A 19,482-nucleotide genomic window follows, 5' to 3' on the forward strand; every position below is an offset into this window, starting at 1 on the left:
TATCGTTGCTACAGAGAGAGAAAAAAAGCAGCGCGGGAAGCGCCATATCTTTTCTGAAATGCCTAAATCTGGTAATATTGAGGCTTTTGACGGCGAAATAGAAGATTGGACCACATACGTGGAAAGAGTAGAGGTTCATTGCACTGCAAATGGAATAACAGATGAAAAAAAAGCTTCAGTACTTCTGAACTTAATGGGCGCGAAGACATACGGGCTGTGTCGAAGTTTCGACTGTTCAATAAGACTCTGTGAAACAAAGTGATCGTCAAAGGCAGACTTTATTTAACTACTTGCTAGCAAGGGGAGCTTCACATAGGCAATGGCTATCGTGACTTCTCCGAATACATGGACAACAGCACCTCTTTTTATACACAAAGATCAAAACACTTTATCATATGACATGGTATGGTATTGAGACACAATTAATAACATTAAGAAAGAGATGAGTAAGGAATGTTTAAGGTCAACAAGAAGATGACTAAAGGGTCAGCGGAGCCTCAGTGTCTTAAGATAAGGTTAGTCAATAGATAATCAAAAAGTCATGATGCAGGAATACCTTTAGATAAAGTTAATTCATTTTATACAATGGAGACGGTTTGTCTCTCACTTTGGTTCTGGACATTCATACGAATGTTTACAGTACATGTCCTTCGGTTATCATGCTTTTTGTTCTGCTAAGCTTATCTTGTTTATGGAACTGTCTAGCCTGCAAGCTACAAAGGAGTCACATCCTCTTCCTTAAACCGCTTCCTAATATGGGCCTGCCCGTTTCCCCTTATGTTATACTGTGTGAAGCCATTTTGGCCTGTTGAAACAGTTCCAGACTCCATTTTAATATAAGAGAGTATGTGTGCTTATTTTATACTAATATGTGTGGATATATATTTCTATGCTGATGCACTTCTACATTCCCCCATTTTGTCCTACCTAGGACAATATAGCCCACATTAATTCTTTCAGTCCCTTTTGTCGGTCCTCGTGCCAAATTTAAATTTTGGCCTAAGGATACCGACTTCATTTCCGTTTTGACCATCCCCGGGATAATACCTGTATTGATGGCTGACCTTATCTAAGATCGTCTCTCCTCTCTTGTCTATCCTAATTGTTAAAATCGTATTTTGTCCAACCGTATCATCTCTTCACGAAAGGGATTGTCCTGATCTCCCTCCATAAGCGGAAAGCATCGCCAGCCCATAGCGACTTACTGGTTTTATTAAACACCTTGGTCCATTCTAGTAAAAACGTTCCCTGCTTGGTCAGACCAGGAATAGGTGATTGCCACGTGACTGTTTGATTGCAGGAACTCTCTCCTATTCTCTGTCCAACCTTCCTCCCTACCTTGACCTCCTTTTTAAGGCATAACGACCCTTGCGGTCTGCCAACTCCTGAGGTGTTTGTTAAGGAGAGGAAGGGGGCGCTCGAGTATGGTTATAATTGGGTTGATACCATCCCTGGAAGGTGGTCAGATTATAACCTGCTGATCTCCACTGAATCATATCCATGGTTCTGTCTGGGTTGCCTGAACTATTTTGCCTTATGATCCATTCTGCTGTTTCGGAAATATTAAAGGGAATAGATCTTAGTGGGATTCCTCCTGTGGTGTGAATGGGTATGTGGGCACAGACCCAGCAACTAGATCTACCACTATCCTTAGCATGCTCGTAAGCCATATACAGAAAAGTGTTAACATGTAATTCTCGTTTCTTTCGGGGTTCTTCAATATATCTCTGACAGTTTACGTATACCATCTCAATGAGCACATACAGCGTAAACAATAATTTCATCGTCTCAAGTCTTTTTTTTTAAATGTCCCCGTCTGGTGCTTTCTTGCAATGGGATGCGTGTATCCAGGTCGGTCTTTCCTTGTTTTTAACAGCTGTGTTCGTTGTCAGGAGTACTTGGTATGGCCCTTCAAAGCGTGGTTGTAGTCCGTTCTTTCTTTTGAAGACCTTTACGTATACGTTATCTCCTGGTTCCAAGTTATGGCACCTTCCTTCCGCTGGTTCCGTTTGCGCCTCTTTTACCTGCTGGTGAAAGCTGGAAATACATCTAGTTAATGCAATACAATAGTTTAACATGTTCTCATCCATTTTATGGATGTCCATTTGCTTAACCGTAAGTGGCGCTGAAAATGGCAGTCTTAGGGGTCGTCCCATAACAATCTCTTGTGGCGATAGTCCAGTTGTCCTGTTAGTTGCTGCTCGCATTATCATCAATGCTAGGGGTAATAGTTCGACCCATTTAAGTCCAGTTTCATTGCAAAGTTTAGAACGTTTATTCTTCAGCATACCATTATATTTTTCTACCAGTCCCGCTGACTGTGGATGATAGCTGCAGTAGAAGTCCATTGTCACTTGAAAGTTGTGCAGGTATACCAAATCGTGGTACAATTTCTTTTAACAAACATTTTGCAACGGTAACTGCATCTTTTTTTTTACATGGAAAGGCTTCAATCCATCGTGAAAACACATCTACAATAACTAATACATACTTAAATCCTAAACATACCGGTAATTCAATAAAATCCATCTGTAAATGTACAAAGGGTCCTGTTGGATTTGGGTGGGAGGCAGCCTGTACCTTTTCCGTTTTACCTGGGTTCATTGTTTGGCAGGTAATGCATTGTTCACTAATTTGTTTTGTAATTGTCACTGCCTGGTGAATACCAAGTTTGTGTGATATAGTCTGCCATCCCCCCTTTGCCTGCATGTGACATGTGGACACATCAGGCAATCCATGGGAGTATTGACTTGGAAGCCACCATGCGGCCGTCATGGTAGACCCATACTCCTTCAGGTGTTTTAAAACAAGAATCATTCACCCAAGCTTAACACTTCATCCGGACTGGCCTGTAATTGATAGGCCAAAACGTCATCAATTGTGGGTGGGGGATTGTCTGGATCTTGATTTCTAAGAACATATGCAGACACTTGTGACCCTGTATCAGAAAGAGCAGCAGCCTTAGCTGCTCGATCCACCCTATCATTGCCCAAAGAAGCCTGGTCTTGATTGCCTGTATATGCTTTGCATTTAATAACAGCAATTTTTGTAGGACACTGGAGAGCCTTTAAAAGGTTATCAATTTGTTCAGCATTTTTAACTGTAGATCCTGATGAAGTCAGGTATCCTCTAAGTTTCCAAATTTGACCATAATTATGAGTGACTCCAAATGCATACCAAGAGTCAATATAAATATTCACTGATTTTCCTGTAGCTAAAATACATGCTCTTGTAATGGCAAACAGTTCTGCTTGTTGTGCTGAAAAGAAAGATGGTAGTCAGCATACTTGGATAATTGAATGATCATCGGAAATGGCATATGCACTTTTTGGCGAGCCCTTTTCGTCTCTGACGGCTGATCCATCCACATAAAATATAAAATCGCTATTGTCCAGAGGAGTTTCTACAATGTCTATACGAGGCTTAGTGATAAGCTGAGTCACTGATTCACAATGCCTCTTGGGTAGGTGATGCAATTAGCAGGTCGTCTACTTACTGTATGAGGGTTAACCCATTGGTTAAGACAATGTTCTGTAAATCATGTTTGAGGCACTGCGAAAAGAGAGTTGAGCTTTCTGTATAGCCTTGTGGCAGCCTGGTCCATGTGTATTGGGTTCCTTTGAACGTGAAGGCAAACAGGAACTGGGAATCTTGGTGAATAGGAATGCTGAAGAAGGCTGAGCAGAGATCAATGACCGTATAATACCTTGAATTAGGAGGTATACTGGTCAGGATGGTGGCTGGGTTTGGGACCACTGGGTAGGCAGGGAGAACAGACTCGTTAACTGCTCTTAGGTCTTGAACCAACCCTGACTTATTCTCCACTCCTGTTGAACTGCAGCTTTTGATAGGCGTAGGACCATCTGTCCTAGATCAGAAGGTTTGAATTCATGCGCCACTGCTAGTGTACAGTGTGGCTTAGGGTCTTTTACCCTGAATAATTCCCATGCTGTTTGGGTCAACAAGATTGGTGACGCTATTCCTTCTTGCCCAATTAAAATTCTTCGGATTTTAAGTGAATATTTCTGATGCAGAAAGGGCTTGTAATTAATTGCCACTTCTAGATCTTCTCCCGTTTTGTCATAATAGGCTATACAATGCAATTTATCATGCCAATGTCCCAAATTAAACTGCTTCTGGTATTCTGATACTGATCTTGTGGCATACTGCAATGCTCCCACAGCCATCAGTAATTGTTTACTGAGGTTGTCATCATGATTAGTTCAACAATACAAAATAGGAGAATTGTGGACCTGCAATGGGTACATCCCACATCTGTCAGTTGGAACATATACCTTCAGTCCTTTTTCCATACATGATATCACTGCTTTCATTTTACACAACAAATCTCTTCCTAATAAGTTGATGGGAACGTCTTCAGATAATAAGAATGCATGCTGTTCATGAAAGTCTTTCATCTGTACATCCAATGGAGTGGGCCATACCATAGTCTGGGTTGTTCCTGAAAGTCCTACACACTTGACACTCTGATTGGTACAGTATTGTTTAGTCAAGACCGAATTAGTTGCTCCAGTGTCTACCAAAAAATGGAACTTGTGTTCCATTCATATTTAAATTTATAAATGGCTCTTCTTTAGAATTTAATGATACTGCAGGCAATTGTACCACAGCCTGTTGTTCCTGGGCAATGTCTGGGGTGGGCTCTAAGTAACGTCATGCTGAACAATTTGGATTTTGTCCAAACTCTTCGTTTGGGCCACTTTGATTTCCCCAAGGATTGCTAGTTGTCCAATTAGTCTGTGGACGAGTGTGAACCTGGGCTTGGGTATTTATATTATTAGGTACACTTCCCCAGCCTTGGTTTGACTGTTTTAGAAGCGGGCAGTCAGACTTCCAGTGTCCGATCTGACCACAGTTATAACATGCAGAGTTTGTGACTCTTCCATTCCACTGTCCTCTGCCAAAGCCTCTCTGCTTCCTTTTTCCAATCTGAGAAGGCTGACCAATTTACTTCTTTTTTTTCCCTTTTCTCTGCGGGTCTCTAGTTACGAGGCAATTCTCTAGACATGTTATTCTGTCTAAATTAAAGGTTCCGTCTATAGGGAATGGGTATTTGTCATTCTTGGTCCAATTAGACCATTTAGGTAAATCATTTGTGGATGATCGGCCACAATTTTGAAAAATATGGAAAGCTGGGGTTCCCCTTTCGGGGACCTTGCTTTGTGCAGCTCCCATCCTAGTTAGTTTTCAATTTCCACTAGCTGCACTTGTTCTGGGTCGCAAGTTTTACCCTCAACCCTCTTACGACCCCTACAGGCTGACCAAAGTGCTGAGAGCGATGAACAATAACATACAATAATAACAATCAAGAAAATACTAAGGAATAACTTGAAGGTCCAAACAGGTACACAAAACAACTCAGACATGAAATAACGTAAGTACAGTTATGCAGGCTTTCTACAAAAGCTAAATTACAATCCGACAGTTTTCTCGATCTGCGTGGTACGCTCTACAGATCGAGGCCTTATTTTACAAGCTTTTAACAACTAATGACTGAGTATCACGATCCTAAGTGCCTTTATGCCTCTCCACCCACTTCAGGGTCCTGACCTTCGCGTGGGGGATTTCCCCTCTTAACAACCGGTCTAAGGCTGCGCGTTTGAGACAGGCACTTCCTTCTCCTAGTCGATCAACTCAGTCACCAACAGTTTTTTTTTTTAATCTTTACAATTTTACATATGCATATAACATATAAGCGTTATCTTACAAAACAGTTGTGTTCTATTTCTGAATCCTTATGCTATGCTTATCCTTATTCTAACTACCAATCTATCCTTCGGGATTACTAGGTAGTCCCTTCACAGATTTACGTCACTGTGCACTCTCTGCCTATCCTTCGAGCTAGTCTCTTCACAGGTCTTCTGGTACCCTTTCTGTGTCTATCCTTCAGGCTAATCCCTTCACAGTACACTCACATATATTCCGGAACTCAACCTGGTCGCGACCTTTCTGCTGTCTCCCTTTGTCCGACAGTTTTGAAACCTGAACCGGCAATCTCCTCCTCCTTTTAATGTCAAGATAAAAGAAGCAAAAGGTTACATAAGTTAACTCAAGTTCCAAACACACATGAGTCTTAACAGATCGCAGTGCTCCCGTCGGAAGTAACAGACTACACCAACTATGTATCTAAAGAGAAATCCTTTTCTGTGAGAAAACCTCACTTATGGCCATTCAGGATTTGTCGTTAGCAAAGTATGGTGTCCTCGTCCGTGACTTACCGAAAGGCAGCAAGCGATCTCGGTGGAACCTCCAAGAAACTGTCGAAGTTTCGACTGTTCAATAAGACTCTGTGAAACAAAGTGATCGTCAAAGGCAGACTTTATTTAACTACTTGCTAGCAAGGGGAGCTTCACATAGGCAATGGCTATCGTGACTTCTCCGAATACATGGACAACAGCACCTCTTTTTATACACAAAGATCAAAACACTTTATCATATGACATGGTATGGTATTGAGACACAATTAATAACATTAAGAAAGAGATGAGTAAGGAATGTTTAAGGTCAACAAGAAGATGACTAAAGGGTCAGCGGAGCCTCAGTGTCTTAAGATAAGGTTAGTCAATAGATAATCAAAAAGTCATGATGCAGGAATACCTTTAGATAAAGTTAATTCATTTTATACAATGGAGACGGTTTGTCTCTCACTTTGGTTCTGGACATTCATACGAATGTTTACAGTACATGTCCTTCGGTTATCATGCTTTTTGTTCTGCTAAGCTTATCTTGTTTATGGAACTGTCTAGCCTGCAAGCTACAAAGGAGTCACATCCTCTTCCTTAAACCGCTTCCTAATATGGGCCTGCCCGTTTCCCCTTATGTTATACTGTGTGAAGCCATTTTGGCCTGTTGAAACAGTTCCAGACTCCATTTTAATATAAGAGAGTATGTGTGCTTATTTTATACTAATATGTGTGGATATATATTTCTATGCTGATGCACTTCTACATTCCCCCATTTTGTCCTACCTAGGACAATATAGCCCACATTAATTCTTTCAGTCCCTTTTGTCGGTCCTCGTGCCAAATTTAAATTTTGGCCTAAGGATACCGACTTCATTTCCGTTTTGACCATCCCCGGGATAATACCTGTATTGATGGCTGACCTTATCTAAGATCGTCTCTCCTCTCTTGTCTATCCTAATTGTTAAAATCGTATTTTGTCCAACCGTATCATCTCTTCACGAAAGGGATTGTCCTGATCTCCCTCCATAAGCGGAAAGCATCGCCAGCCCATAGCGACTTACTGGTTTTATTAAACACCTTGGTCCATTCTAGTAAAAACGTTCCCTGCTTGGTCAGACCAGGAATAGGTGATTGCCACGTGACTGTTTGATTGCAGGAACTCTCTCCTATTCTCTGTCCAACCTTCCTCCCTACCTTGACCTCCTTTTTAAGGCATAACGACCCTTGCGGTCTGCCAACTCCTGAGGTGTTTGTTAAGGAGAGGAAGGGGGCGCTCGAGTATGGTTATAATTGGGTTGATACCATCCCTGGAAGGTGGTCAGATTATAACCTGCTGATCTCCACTGAATCATATCCATGGTTCTGTCTGGGTTGCCTGAACTATTTTGCCTTATGATCCATTCTGCTGTTTCGGAAATATTAAAGGGAATAGATCTTAGTGGGATTCCTCCTGTGGTGTGAATGGGTATGTGGGCACAGACCCAGCAACTAGATCTACCACTATCCTTAGCATGCTCGTAAGCCATATACAGAAAAGTGTTAACATGTAATTCTCGTTTCTTTCGGGGTTCTTCAATATATCTCTGACAGTTTACGTATACCATCTCAATGAGCACATACAGCGTAAACAATAATTTCATCGTCTCAAGTCTTTTTTTTTAAATGTCCCCGTCTGGTGCTTTCTTGCAATGGGATGCGTGTATCCAGGTCGGTCTTTCCTTGTTTTTAACAGCTGTGTTCGTTGTCAGGAGTACTTGGTATGGCCCTTCAAAGCGTGGTTGTAGTCCGTTCTTTCTTTTGAAGACCTTTACGTATACGTTATCTCCTGGTTCCAAGTTATGGCACCTTCCTTCCGCTGGTTCCGTTTGCGCCTCTTTTACCTGCTGGTGAAAGCTGGAAATACATCTAGTTAATGCAATACAATAGTTTAACATGTTCTCATCCATTTTATGGATGTCCATTTGCTTAACCGTAAGTGGCGCTGAAAATGGCAGTCTTAGGGGTCGTCCCATAACAATCTCTTGTGGCGATAGTCCAGTTGTCCTGTTAGTTGCTGCTCGCATTATCATCAATGCTAGGGGTAATAGTTCGACCCATTTAAGTCCAGTTTCATTGCAAAGTTTAGAACGTTTATTCTTCAGCATACCATTATATTTTTCTACCAGTCCCGCTGACTGTGGATGATAGCTGCAGTAGAAGTCCATTGTCACTTGAAAGTTGTGCAGGTATACCAAATCGTGGTACAATTTCTTTTAACAAACATTTTGCAACGGTAACTGCATCTTTTTTTTTACATGGAAAGGCTTCAATCCATCGTGAAAACACATCTACAATAACTAATACATACTTAAATCCTAAACATACCGGTAATTCAATAAAATCCATCTGTAAATGTACAAAGGGTCCTGTTGGATTTGGGTGGGAGGCAGCCTGTACCTTTTCCGTTTTACCTGGGTTCATTGTTTGGCAGGTAATGCATTGTTCACTAATTTGTTTTGTAATTGTCACTGCCTGGTGAATACCAAGTTTGTGTGATATAGTCTGCCATCCCCCCTTTGCCTGCATGTGACATGTGGACACATCAGGCAATCCATGGGAGTATTGACTTGGAAGCCACCATGCGGCCGTCATGGTAGACCCATACTCCTTCAGGTGTTTTAAAACAAGAATCATTCACCCAAGCTTAACACTTCATCCGGACTGGCCTGTAATTGATAGGCCAAAACGTCATCAATTGTGGGTGGGGGATTGTCTGGATCTTGATTTCTAAGAACATATGCAGACACTTGTGACCCTGTATCAGAAAGAGCAGCAGCCTTAGCTGCTCGATCCACCCTATCATTGCCCAAAGAAGCCTGGTCTTGATTGCCTGTATATGCTTTGCATTTAATAACAGCAATTTTTGTAGGACACTGGAGAGCCTTTAAAAGGTTATCAATTTGTTCAGCATTTTTAACTGTAGATCCTGATGAAGTCAGGTATCCTCTAAGTTTCCAAATTTGACCATAATTATGAGTGACTCCAAATGCATACCAAGAGTCAATATAAATATTCACTGATTTTCCTGTAGCTAAAATACATGCTCTTGTAATGGCAAACAGTTCTGCTTGTTGTGCTGAAAAGAAAGATGGTAGTCAGCATACTTGGATAATTGAATGATCATCGGAAATGGCATATGCACTTTTTGGCGAGCCCTTTTCGTCTCTGACGGCTGATCCATCCACATAAAATATAAAATCGCTATTGTCCAGAGGAGTTTCTACAATGTCTATACGAGGCTTAGTGATAAGCTGAGTCACTGATTCACAATGCCTCTTGGGTAGGTGATGCAATTAGCAGGTCGTCTACTTACTGTATGAGGGTTAACCCATTGGTTAAGACAATGTTCTGTAAATCATGTTTGAGGCACTGCGAAAAGAGAGTTGAGCTTTCTGTATAGCCTTGTGGCAGCCTGGTCCATGTGTATTGGGTTCCTTTGAACGTGAAGGCAAACAGGAACTGGGAATCTTGGTGAATAGGAATGCTGAAGAAGGCTGAGCAGAGATCAATGACCGTATAATACCTTGAATTAGGAGGTATACTGGTCAGGATGGTGGCTGGGTTTGGGACCACTGGGTAGGCAGGGAGAACAGACTCGTTAACTGCTCTTAGGTCTTGAACCAACCCTGACTTATTCTCCACTCCTGTTGAACTGCAGCTTTTGATAGGCGTAGGACCATCTGTCCTAGATCAGAAGGTTTGAATTCATGCGCCACTGCTAGTGTACAGTGTGGCTTAGGGTCTTTTACCCTGAATAATTCCCATGCTGTTTGGGTCAACAAGATTGGTGACGCTATTCCTTCTTGCCCAATTAAAATTCTTCGGATTTTAAGTGAATATTTCTGATGCAGAAAGGGCTTGTAATTAATTGCCACTTCTAGATCTTCTCCCGTTTTGTCATAATAGGCTATACAATGCAATTTATCATGCCAATGTCCCAAATTAAACTGCTTCTGGTATTCTGATACTGATCTTGTGGCATACTGCAATGCTCCCACAGCCATCAGTAATTGTTTACTGAGGTTGTCATCATGATTAGTTCAACAATACAAAATAGGAGAATTGTGGACCTGCAATGGGTACATCCCACATCTGTCAGTTGGAACATATACCTTCAGTCCTTTTTCCATACATGATATCACTGCTTTCATTTTACACAACAAATCTCTTCCTAATAAGTTGATGGGAACGTCTTCAGATAATAAGAATGCATGCTGTTCATGAAAGTCTTTCATCTGTACATCCAATGGAGTGGGCCATACCATAGTCTGGGTTGTTCCTGAAAGTCCTACACACTTGACACTCTGATTGGTACAGTATTGTTTAGTCAAGACCGAATTAGTTGCTCCAGTGTCTACCAAAAAATGGAACTTGTGTTCCATTCATATTTAAATTTATAAATGGCTCTTCTTTAGAATTTAATGATACTGCAGGCAATTGTACCACAGCCTGTTGTTCCTGGGCAATGTCTGGGGTGGGCTCTAAGTAACGTCATGCTGAACAATTTGGATTTTGTCCAAACTCTTCGTTTGGGCCACTTTGATTTCCCCAGGGATTGCTAGTTGTCCAATTAGTCTGTGGACGAGTGTGAACCTGGGCTTGGGTATTTATATTATTAGGTACACTTCCCCAGCCTTGGTTTGACTGTTTTAGAAGCGGGCAGTCAGACTTCCAGTGTCCGATCTGACCACAGTTATAACATGCAGAGTTTGTGACTCTTCCATTCCACTGTCCTCTGCCAAAGCCTCTCTGCTTCCTTTTTCCAATCTGAGAAGGCTGACCAATTTACTTCTTTTTTTTCCCTTTTCTCTGCGGGTCTCTAGTTACGAGGCAATTCTCTAGACATGTTATTCTGTCTAAATTAAAGGTTCCGTCTATAGGGAATGGGTATTTGTCATTCTTGGTCCAATTAGACCATTTAGGTAAATCATTTGTGGATGATCGGCCACAATTTTGAAAAATATGGAAAGCTGGGGTTCCCCTTTCGGGGACCTTGCTTTGTGCAGCTCCCATCCTAGTTAGTTTTCAATTTCCACTAGCTGCACTTGTTCTGGGTCGCAAGTTTTACCCTCAACCCTCTTACGACCCCTACAGGCTGACCAAAGTGCTGAGAGCGATGAACAATAACATACAATAATAACAATCAAGAAAATACTAAGGAATAACTTGAAGGTCCAAACAGGTACACAAAACAACTCAGACATGAAATAACGTAAGTACAGTTATGCAGGCTTTCTACAAAAGCTAAATTACAATCCGACAGTTTTCTCGATCTGCGTGGTACGCTCTACAGATCGAGGCCTTATTTTACAAGCTTTTAACAACTAATGACTGAGTATCACGATCCTAAGTGCCTTTATGCCTCTCCACCCACTTCAGGGTCCTGACCTTCGCGTGGGGGATTTCCCCTCTTAACAACCGGTCTAAGGCTGCGCGTTTGAGACAGGCACTTCCTTCTCCTAGTCGATCAACTCAGTCACCAACAGTTTTTTTTTTTAATCTTTACAATTTTACATATGCATATAACATATAAGCGTTATCTTACAAAACAGTTGTGTTCTATTTCTGAATCCTTATGCTATGCTTATCCTTATTCTAACTACCAATCTATCCTTTGGGATTACTAGGTAGTCCCTTCACAGATTTACGTCACTGTGCACTCTCTGCCTATCCTTCGAGCTAGTCTCTTCACAGGTCTTCTGGTACCCTTTCTGTGTCTATCCTTCAGGCTAATCCCTTCACAGTACACTCACATATATTCCGGAACTCAACCTGGTCGCGACCTTTCTGCTGTCTCCCTTTGTCCGACAGTTTTGAAACCTGAACCGGCAATCTCCTCCTCCTTTTAATGTCAAGATAAAAGAAGCAAAAGGTTACATAAGTTAACTCAAGTTCCAAACACACATGAGTCTTAACAGATCGCAGTGCTCCCGTCGGAAGTAACAGACTACACCAACTATGTATCTAAAGAGAAATCCTTTTCTGTGAGAAAACCTCACTTATGGCCATTCAGGATTTGTCGTTAGCAAAGTATGGTGTCCTCGTCCGTGACTTACCGAAAGGCAGCAAGCGATCTCGGTGGAACCTCCAAGAAACTGTCGAAGTTTCGACTGTTCAATAAGACTCTGTGAAACAAAGTGATCGTCAAAGGCAGACTTTATTTAACTACTTGCTAGCAAGGGGAGCTTCACATAGGCAATGGCTATCGTGACTTCTCCGAATACATGGACAACAGCACCTCTTTTTATACACAAAGATCAAAACACTTTATCATATGACATGGTATGGTATTGAGACACAATTAATAACATTAAGAAAGAGATGAGTAAGGAATGTTTAAGGTCAACAAGAAGATGACTAAAGGGTCAGCGGAGCCTCAGTGTCTTAAGATAAGGTTAGTCAATAGATAATCAAAAAGTCATGATGCAGGAATACCTTTAGATAAAGTTAATTCATTTTATACAATGGAGACGGTTTGTCTCTCACTTTGGTTCTGGACATTCATACGAATGTTTACAGTACATGTCCTTCGGTTATCATGCTTTTTGTTCTGCTAAGCTTATCTTGTTTATGGAACTGTCTAGCCTGCAAGCTACAAAGGAGTCACATCCTCTTCCTTAAACCGCTTCCTAATATGGGCCTGCCCGTTTCCCCTTATGTTATACTGTGTGAAGCCATTTTGGCCTGTTGAAACAGTTCCAGACTCCATTTTAATATAAGAGAGTATGTGTGCTTATTTTATACTAATATGTGTGGATATATATTTCTATGCTGATGCACTTCTACAGCTGTTACGAAATTTAATCACTCCAGCCAAACCAAAGGACAAGACTTTTAAAGAAATTGTTGATACCCTGCAGGAGCATTTAAACCCAACACCGCTGCTGATAGCGGAACGATTCAAGTTCTTCAAGAGAAATCAACACAAGAATGAAAGTAACGCTGATTACCTAAACGAATTAAGAAAGCTATCAAAGTACTGCCAATTCGGAGCAGGACTATCGGATTATCTTCGAGACAAATTTGTTTGCGGTCTCTTAAGTGAAGGAACACAAAAAAGACTGCTTTCTGAAAAAGATTTAACATTGGACAAAGCTTTCAGTATGGCTGTATCATACGAAGCAGCAGCAAAAGGAGCTGCAGAGATACAACAAGAGACAGAGGACTTCGGCACCCATAAAATGACACAGGAGTTCGGAAGATGTTATCGCTGCGGCAGAACCACCCATAACCAGAGGGACTGCTGGTTCAAGGGCAAAGCATGCAGGCAATGTGGTAAGATTGGACACATTGCACGGGTATGCCAATCTGGACAAAATAAATCCACTGACAGAAAACAAAAAATCAATAAAGAAAAGTACAGGAAGGTACAAATGATGACGGACAATAGCTCCGAAGACCAGAATAGCGATAGCGACTCCGGAAACAAGAGACTAAGCTGTCTCAAATTAAATAATGTACTTGCCAAAGAGGATTACCAAACCATTTGGGTTACCCTCACAATAGCAGGGTCCCCAGTTAAAATGGAGCTAGATACAGGATCAGCTCTAACCGTAATAAATCGACGAGATTACGAGAGGCTATTTTCGCATATACCTCTAAAAGACACATCCATTATCTTAAAAACATATACGGGGCAGAAAGTCTACCCCAAAGGAAAAATAAGGGTGCCTGTGGTATACAACGGCAAAGAAATACAAAAGTTGTATTTATACATTCTACAAGATGGTGGTCCACCGTTGTTGGGACGTGAATGGATAAGGAAGATATGTTTAGACTGGCACTCCATTCAGGCACTGACAGTGACCAGTAAGAAAAAAAACAATGATGACATCATACCTGAACGATTAAAAGACATCTTGGCCAATGCCAAAGAAGTGTTTCAAGAGAAACTAGGAACCTTGAAAGGCATCACCGCCTCAATAAAAGTGGAAGATACAGCAATTCCAAAAATTTTTAAGGCTAGACCGGTGCCATACGCAATACGTCCGGCAGTCGAGGCAGAGCTGAAGAATTTGGAAAAGGCAGGCTTATTATCCAAAATAGATTGGAGTGAATGGGCAACACCCATCGTTCCAGTCATGAAAAAAACATTGAAAAATAACTCTGAGGAACAGAAAAAAATTCGCATCTGTGGGGACTTTAAGGTGACTGTAAACCCGGTCCTTCACACGGTACAGTATCCTCTTCCGAGGATAGAAGATATTTTCGCCTCACTATCCGGAGGGAAACGTTTCACAAAAATTGACTTGGCACAGGCATATCTACAGATGGAGGTTGAGGAGACCTCTAAAAAGTATCTCACAATAAACACACACAAAGGCCTGTACCAGTACAATCGACTGGTTTTTGGAATAGCATCAGCTCCAGCTATCTGGCAAAGAGCTATGGAGCAAGTCCTGCAAGGGATTCCGGGGACTCAATGCTACCTAGATGACATCCTTATAACAGGAGAAAACGACAACGAGCACCTTGCCAATTTGGAGCAGGTGCTCACTAGGCTGAAAGAATGGGGCCTACGAGCAAATCGCCCCAAGTGCGAATTTTTCCAAAATCAGATATCATATTGTGGCCACATAATTAATAAGGAAGGGTTGCATAAGTCACCTGAAAAAATTGAAGCAGTTATAAAAGCCCCAGCACCTGAAAATGTTTCACAATTAAGGTCATTCCTGGGATTAATAAATTACTATCATAAATTTTTACCGAACTTATCAACTATTCTACACCCTCTTAATGATCTTCTACAGACAGGAGTGATTTGGAAATGGAACGAAGACTGTAAACGTGCCTTCCATAAATGTAAAGACTTAATCACATCCGAGAAAATTTTGGCTCATTACAACCCATCACTACCAATCAGACTGGCGTGCGATGCATCCCCTTACGGCATAGGAGCGGTATTGTCCCATAGATTCCCTGATGGCTCGGAACGGCCGATAGCTTTTGCGTCACGCTCATTGAACTCAGCTGAGCGTAACTATGCCCAGATAGACAGGGAAGCACTCAGCCTGGTATGGGGAGTGAAGAAATTCAACCATTACCTACACGGACAAAAATTTACCTTGCTGACTGACCATCAACCCCTCATCTCCATATTCAACCCTAAAAAAGGTGTCCCCATTATGACGGCACAAAGACTACAGAGGTGGTCCCTTTTTCTAGGGGCACACCAATACAACATTGAATACAAAGGGTCAAAACAGCATGGGAATGCTGACGGTTTATCACGCCTACCGTTGCCAACGATAGAAGAGGCACCTACAGTAGACCCAGTAGAGATATTCCACTCTACCATAGTGGAATGTCTACCGGTGACAAATTCTGCCATTGAAAGGGAGACAAGAAATGACCCTACTCTCTCACGGGTCTACGATTTAACAGTGAAGGGATGGCCAGCACATGGCGAACCACTGTTGCCAGCATTCTCGCAAAGAAGAGAACAGCTGTCAGTGTGCCGAGGAACCTTGATGTGTGGATCCAGAGTGGTGATTCCACCCAAACTCCAGGATAAAGTACTAAAGGAGCTTCACGAGGGGCATCTGGGTGGAGTGAAAATGAAGAACCTAGCTAGGGCGTTTGTATGGTGGCCAGGTATCGATGGAGACATCGAAGACATGACCAAGAGCTGCCTAGGATGCCAGAAGGTCCAAAATGCTCCGCCACAGGCCCCTCTACATCCATGGGAGTGGCCCTCATCTCCCTGGCAAAGGGTGCACATCGACTTTGCTGGTCCATTTATGGACTCAATGTTCTTAATCGCAGTTGATGCACACTCCAAGTGGCCAGAGGTAATAAAGATGTCCTCCACCACCACGGAAAAAACCATCACAGTATTAAGGACCATATTTGCCAGGAATGGGCTGCCGGAGCAGATATGTTCTGATAATGGACCGCAATTTGTGTCTGAAGAATTCAGAAAGTTCTTAAAGAACAATGGGGTAAAGCACTACACGTCCGCCCCATAACATCCCGCCACCAATGGATTGGCTGAAAGGTTTGTCCAGACCTTCAAGAAGGCCATCAAGGCCATGGGTAATGAAGACATAAAACTTCAGCACAAGGTGGATAACTTCTTATTTGCATATAGGAATGCAACGCATATGGTTACTTACCAAACTCCCGCCATGATGTTCTACAATAGAAACCTAAGATGCCGGCTGGATTTGGTCAAGCCCAACATCCGAAGGGACGTGGAGAACCGGCAGTTTCAGGGCATGAATGAAAGGCCAACTAGGGCCTTCCAGATAGGCCAACCGGTTTTGGCCCGGGACTACCGTACCGAGAAATGGCAGCCTGGAACTATCTGCACACGATTAGGACCACTGATGTATACCGTGGACATCGGAGACAGCATAATAAGGCGCCATGCTGACCAAATCATCAAGTCATCCGAAAAGGGACAACCTACACCACCACTCTATACATCTAACGATGAAGTAGAGATACCCATATCTACCTCCGATCCGGTGATACTGGAGCCCGATGAACCCGACACTGGCCTTCAAGCCGAATCAGCCTTGCCAGAAGAACCTACTACACCACCAGAAACTACTACACCCCCGAGGCGTTATCCGGACCGAGTCAGGAAGCCTCCTGAGAGACTAACTTATAATTAATTAATACAGCAATGTATATTATTTTGCATATAACATGTAATTAATAATTACTTAAAATATGATGTACTAGTTAGCTAGAAGGGGAGGAATTGTGGTGTATGTGCCTTTAAGAGCAATTATGGTGTATGTGCCTTTAAGAGCCCCAGGTGTGCGTAATGCCGGTAATTGCCACTTGGGCTATATAAGCCTGTGTATTGTGTATATCCTTTAGAAACCCCCCCCAGACTTGCTTAGTAAATACCTATGAACCAACTCCTGTCTTCAGTGTCTTTATCTACACATGGACACTACAGATTCCCTGATGGCTCGGAGCGGCCGATAGCTTTTGCGTCACGCTCATTGAACTCAGCTGAGCGTAACTATGCCTAGATCGACAGGGAGGCACTCAGCCTGGTGTGGGGGGTGAAGAAATTCAACCATTACCTACACGGACAAAAATTTACCTTGTTGACTGACCATCAACCCCTCGTCTCCATATTCAACCCTAAAAAGGGCGTTCCCATTATGACAGCGCAAAGGCTACAGAGGTGGTCCCTTTTCCTAGGGGCACACCATTATGACATAGAATACAAAGGAACAAAACAGCATGGGAATGCTGACGGGTTATCGCGCCTACCGTTGCCAACGGTGGAAGAGGCGCCTACAGTGGACCCAGTGGAGATGTTCCACTCGACCATAATGGAATGTCTACCGGTGACAAATTCTACCATTGAAAAGGAAACGCGAAATGACCCGACTCTCTCACGAGTCTACGATTTAACGGTGAAGGGATGGCCAGCACATGGCGAACCACTGTTACCAGCATTCTCGCAAAGAAGAGAACAGCTGTCAGTGTGCCGAGGAACCTTGATGTGTGGATCCAGAGTGGTGATTCCACCCAAACTCAAGGATAGAGTGCTAAAGGAGCTTCATGAGGGGCATCTGGGTGGAGTGAAAATGAAGAACTTAGCCAGAGCGTTTGTGTGGTGGCCAGGTATCGATGGAGACATCGAAGAAATGACCAAGAGCTGTCTAGGATGCCAGAAGGTCCAAAACGCCCCACCACAAGCCCCTCTACATCCATGGGAGTGGCCCTCATCTCCATGGCAAAGGGTACATATCGACTTTGCTGGTCCATTTGTGGACTCAATGTTCTTAGTCGCGGTGGATGCACACTCCAAGTGGCCGGAGGTAATAAAGATGTCCTCCACCACCACGGAAAAAACCATCACAGTATTAAGGACCATATTCACCAGGAATGGGCTGCCTGAACAGATCTGTTCTGATAATGGACCACAATTTGTATCCGAAGAATTCAGGAAGTTCTTAAAAAACAATGGGGTTAAGCACTACACGTCCGCCCCATACCCTCCCACCACCAATGGATTGGCTGAAAGGTTTGTCCAGACCTTCAAGAAGGCCATAAAGGCCATGGGTAATGAAGACATGAATCTACAACATAAGGTAGATAACTTCTTGTTTGCGTACAGGGATGCAACACATGTGGTTACAAACCAAACCCCCGCCATGATGTTTTTCAATAGAAGCCTAAGATGCCAGCTGGATTTGGTCAAGCCAAACGTCAGAAGGGACGTAGAGAACCGTCAATTTCAAAGCATGAATGAAAGGCCAACTAGAACCTTCCAGATAGGTCAACCAGTTTTGGCCCGGGACTACCGTACCGAGAAATGGCAGCCTGGAACTATTTGCACACGACTCGGACCGCTGATGTATACCGTGGACATCGGAGAAAGCATAATAAGGCGCCATGCTGACCAGATCATAGAGTCATCCGAAAAAGGACAACCTACACCACAACTCTATATGCCTAGTGATGAAGCAGAGATACCCATAGTATCTACCTCCGATCCGGTGATACTGGAACCAGGTGAACCCGACACTGGCATTGAAGCCGAATTGACCTTGCCAAAAGAACCTACTACACCACCGAGGCGTTATCAGGACCGAGTCAGGAAGCCTCCAGAGAGACTGAATTTGTAATTTATTAACTTCAGCAAATGTGTATATTATTGTTCTTGTGAAAATGTTATTTAATGATTACTTAAAATATTATGTACTATTTATCTAAAAGGGGAGGAATTGTAGTGTATGTACCTTTAAGAGGAACTATGTTTTTGAAGCCCCTGTATACTGCAGTCCCAGTAGTAACCACTCGGGTATATAAGCCTGTATAGCGTCTTGTGTAGTTAGTTCACCTCCAGACTTTGTTCAGTAAGCACTTGTTAAATCAACTCCTGCATTCCGTGTCTCCATTAACACACGGATCTAACAGTTACCACCGCTCCAGACCCCACCACCACCCCCCGTCGGTGACTGAGTCCAACCCCCGATCCTCTGGCCTCCAGCCTCCGATCCTTCCCATCCGACCTCCGACCCAATCCATGGCATCACTTACCTGAGGCTCACTGCGACTCAACCAATGGCCTGATCTGGATTTCCAATTCGCCAGGTGACTGTTGCTGCTTCTTTGTAATGAGGCCCGAAGCCCAAAATCGGGGGCACCTCGAGCCTCATCATTCGGAAGCAGGCCATGCACCCTGCGCCCCGGCAGGTGCCCAAAAATGGGTGCACCTGAATTTCTAGACCTGTGCCTGGGCCTGGTGTCACTCTGACTTTCT

At 42.9% G+C, this 19,482-nt stretch overlaps 1 long non-coding RNA gene across 1 annotated transcript; it reads right to left on the reverse strand.

Annotated features, from left to right (window-relative positions):
• Window positions 1-259: 259 nt before the first annotated feature.
• Window positions 260-8,884, reverse strand: LOC147116317 (uncharacterized). Its single transcript, XR_015078780.1, has 2 exons — window positions 5,937-8,884; window positions 260-2,037 (listed from the first exon to the last, which is right to left on the reverse strand). It is a non-coding gene; the product is annotated as an uncharacterized LOC147116317 (long non-coding RNA).
• Window positions 8,885-19,482: the final 10,598 nt, after the last annotated feature.

Source organism: Somniosus microcephalus, chromosome 6 (assembly GCF_052327205.1).
Source record: "Somniosus microcephalus isolate GS21.2 chromosome 6, FLI_Smic_1.0, whole genome shotgun sequence".
Taxonomy (NCBI): domain Eukaryota; kingdom Metazoa; phylum Chordata; class Chondrichthyes; order Squaliformes; family Somniosidae; genus Somniosus; species Somniosus microcephalus.